This window comes from Myotis brandtii, unplaced genomic scaffold (genome assembly GCF_000412655.1).
Source record: "Myotis brandtii unplaced genomic scaffold, ASM41265v1 scaffold827, whole genome shotgun sequence".
Classification (NCBI taxonomy): domain Eukaryota; kingdom Metazoa; phylum Chordata; class Mammalia; order Chiroptera; family Vespertilionidae; genus Myotis; species Myotis brandtii.
Genome location: NW_005371360.1, coordinates 174008 through 178203, shown reverse-complemented (window position 1 = coordinate 178203; position 4196 = coordinate 174008). Strand labels below are relative to the sequence as shown.

Sequence of the window (4196 nt, the reverse complement as noted above, 5' to 3'; positions counted from 1 at the left end):
GGCTGTTTGCAGGCTGGCCAAGCCCCCCAGTGGGGACCCTCACCCCATGAGGGTGTGGCCATCCTGGGTGAGGGGCTGATGGCTGTTTGCAAGCTGGCCACGGCCCCCAGCCACCCAAACTCCCAGTGGAGGCTGGCTGGAAGCAGGTATCTAGGATTTATTTATCTTCTATAATTGAAACTTTGTTGCCTTAAGTGGAGGCCACAGCCGGCCAGGGCAGGCGGGAAGCCTGGCTTCCTCCATCGCCAAGGCAACCAAGCCTCCTGCTTGCTCCAGCTCCGTGGCTGCCGGCCGCCATCTTGGTTGGGTTAATTTGCATATAGTCACTCTGAATGGCTGGTGGGCATGGCTTAGGTGTAGCGGAGGTGCGGTCAATTTGCATGTTTCTCTTTTATTAGATTAGATGCCGTGTAACTAACCTAAGGTAATATTTATAAACATGTGGAACTCGGCCATCAGCTCTACCTGCTCAGAAACCGTGTTTAACACAATTCAGGGACACTTCCAAACCACTTGCTGGCTGAATCTTAAATCAGTGACAGCTGCATCCTGTGGTTAAAGCAGTGGTTCTCAACCTTGGCTGCACATTAGAATCACCTGGGAATCTTTTTAAAACCCTGATTTCTGGGCAAGTTCTGGAATTCCACCTGAAGGTCTGCAATTCCACCAGAAGGCAGCTGGTCTCCTCATTGCAAACCATCACCGAGAGGTGGCAAGGAAGGGCTGCCATGAGGATTCGGTGAGGATGAGGTGTGGGATATGCCCAGGAGTACCCACTGCCCTCCAGGACTGACCCTGTGGCACAGCCAGCCCAGCGACCCTTCTGGAAGCTGACCCAGGCCTTGATACACACTCTTGATAGGTCGTTGGTCAGAGAGGGCACATTCACATGTGGATGCGCACATGTGTGTGCAAGCACATACCCACGCTGACTTGGGGAGAAGGGGCTTTGACACTTTCCATGCTCGCAGATGGCGCCTGGCTGAAAGGACACAATGGCAAAGTTCTGGAAAGTGCAAAAGATTACTGAATCCTGCAACTTTCCTCTGCACTAAAAGCATTTCAATTAGAGTTATGGCTGCCTGCCGCCTGGCCCGCCGGCCTCTCTGCAGTTCCTCTTTTTAATGCACAGTTTAAGTGGCTCTCATTAAAGCTCTAATAAAGGCACACATTTTAAGTGATTAGCACCAATAATGCGCCAACACATTAATGCTCTGTGGGCTCCACAACTCTCCCAGTGAGCCCATTTGGAGTGCAGCTATTCATTTTCCATATTAATCACAAACTCATTCCACCCATCTCAACAATGTAGTTGGAGATGCCTGCCCCCAACAAAGTTTGAAAGAGGCACCGAAGGGGGCAGGCTTCAAGTGTCCTGGAACTCTCTGTCCTTTCTCGGAGGAGGGGAGAGCAGGCCTGAGTGAGGGGCCGTGGAGGAAGGCCTCACCACGGCTTCCGGACCCTCCTCCAGTGCCAAAAGCCCAGCTTCTCAAATTCCAGCCACCCTGCTGAGGAGTGACTTAATGAATCCCCATTTTTCAAAAAGCAGTGATGGGTGGCCTCCCGTAGACTTCAGAGCTTGCTCACTCTTCCTCTTCCATCCCCAGCCAATAAGCTTCCTGCCAGCCATACAGGTCCTCCCGCCCCCACCTCAACCTCAAGGGTCAGAAACTACAGGGACAGCAAGGCCCTGGCTGTAGGAATGGTGCAGGAAGCACAGCCAAGTTCTAGGGAAAGCACCATCGGGATAGGCAGGTGGCCCCAGAGCGTACCTAGGTTCTCTAGCTTGCACTCAGATCATCCGAAACTTTTCTAGTAGAAAAGGCACATTGAACGACAACAGTCCGGGCGTGGCTAACTGCTGAATTTTAGAGAAGTTATTGGCGAGGGTCAGGTGATATCAGCCATGTGTTCACCAGAGCATGTCCATGCTGACTGCCCGGGATGTTTTCTCCTGTGGCTCTGTAGGTGTGGGAGGCTGAACAGCGGCCACCCACGATGCCTGTGTCCTAATCCCCAGAACCTGTGATATGTTCCCTTCTCTGGCAAGAGGGACTCTGCAGATGGGATTAAGTTAAAGCCCCTGAGATGGGGATGACCCTAGATTTCCCAGAGAGCCAATGTCATCACAGGGTCCTCATAAGAGGTTCTCAGAAGCAGCGGTCGCCAACCAGTGGTCCGCAGACCACTGAGAGAGCCAATGTCATCACAGGGTCCTCATAAGAGGTTCTCAGGAGCAGCGGTCGCCAACCGGTGGTCCGCAGACCACTGGTGGTCCATGAGGTCCGAAAGGTTGGTGACCGCTCGCTGCTCAGGAGGGTCAGAGTGAAGATGCAAGAGGCTGAGCTGCTGCCTGTGAAGATGGAGGAAGGGGCCACGAGCCTGAGATGAGGCACCTCTAGAAGCTGGAAAAAGCTGGAAACTATTCTCCCTGGAAACTCAGGAAGGCCAGCCCTGCCCACACCTGGGTTTTAGCTCCAAAAGGTTCATTTTGGACTCCTGATCTCCAGAACTTCGAGGAAATGAATCTGTGGGGTTGTTTGTTTTTAATTAGAACTTTTAAAAGAGTAATTTTAGATTTACAGAAAGTTTGAGAGAATCTGTATTGTTTTAAGTCACTGTGCTTGTGATAACTTTTTATAACAGCAAGAATAAACTAACATAATGGGAAACGAATTTTTAAACTTATATTCTTAAATTAAAATTTATATTTTGGCCCTGGCCAGATGGCTCAGTTGGAGAGTTGTGCCACGAACCAAAAGGTTGCGGAGTCAATTCCAGTCAGAGCATATACCTAGGTCGTGGGTTCGATCCCCAGTTGGGGTGCAAACCCAGTTGGGGCATGTACGAAAGGCAACAAATCCCCATGCTTCTCTCTCAAATCAATGTTTCTCTCTCTCTAAAAATCAATAAAAAAACATCCTCAGATGAGGATTTAAAAAATGTATTTTAAATGTCTATTTTAAAAAATGCAATGGGAAAACATTTTAAATCTGGTTTTTATTTTAGAGCACAATAAGTGAAATAGACCTTGACTAGGGCTGTGTGCAACTGTGGCATTTCTACCATGAGAGCATGTTCTGGAGAGCAGGGCGCAGCTCTTCCCATGAGGACAGGGTTCAGGTCTCCAACAGAAATGTTAAACAAACCACCACCCTCCACCTGGGAGGCTGGGGCACCTACCCACTCACCCTTCCTCCGTTCTCAGGATCTGTGTCACTGGCATGTAGTATTTGCTGAGCAGGCACACAGCTGTGAGTGCAGCTAGGACAGGGGCCCCTATTTTTCAGAAAGATCCACCATTCCCATCTCCAAAGTCAAAACATCAATGGGAAGGGGAAGAGAGTGTGACGGGCATTTTTGGTGAGGTGTGAGGAGGGGCCAGAGGACTGTGGCTGGCAGTGAGAGAGCCTGCACCAATGTTGAGCGATGGCTTCCAGAAGGCTCTATGGCTGCTTTGGGAGGGCTGGGCTGCCTGTCACTGCAACCCAGAGGGTCAGGATGATCAGATGGGCCCTGTGATGTTGGAGTGGCTCCCAAACAATCACCCCACCCAGGCCTGAGTGCTGCCTTTGAGGGAGGGGCTGGCTCTCCAGATGACAAGCAAGGGCCAGACCCTGTTGGGACAGAAAGCAGGGTGCCATGAAGGGTGCCCCCTCTCCAGACATGGCCTGGGACCCCCCTCAGACAAATCCATTGGCCCCATGAGGCCCCAGCAAGGATCCAAATACAGATGGTGAGACAGTGGCTGCTGGAAGGGACATTTAATGAGAGAGCCCAGCCGAGTCAGAACCCCGCACAAAAGGGTAGGGACCTTGTGGCCACCATGCACTCTGAGGCCCAGGTGAGGGTGCTCCTAACTAACGTCTCATTTCCAGACTGAACAGAGACTTGAAGACTTAGAAGAGGGCAAGATGCAGTGCCAGGCGTCGGGGGGAGGGGAGACAGAACACAGCTGCTCTCCCTGGCCCTCGGGAGCCTGTGGTCACATCCAAGAATTCCATGCTAAGAAACCGGAAAACAAGGGCGTTTAAAGCAATGGCATTCTGTGCAGAATCCATGAAGTGACAAACCCCCTAGCAGATGGACCACGGATCTAATCACAGGGGTGCAAGAAAATGGTAAAATAAGACAGTGACCTCTTACAACTCCCAGGAATTGAAGCCCAGACACACAACAAAACTGGGAGGGATGAC

The 4196-nt window shown here is 51.2% G+C and overlaps 1 protein-coding gene across 4 annotated transcripts in view; it reads right to left on the bottom strand.

Annotated features, from left to right (window-relative positions):
- KDM4B (lysine (K)-specific demethylase 4B) overlaps positions 1–4196 on the bottom strand; it is a 110880-nt gene that overhangs the window by 60710 nt on the left and 45974 nt on the right. The gene's annotated exons all lie outside the window — the stretch shown is intronic.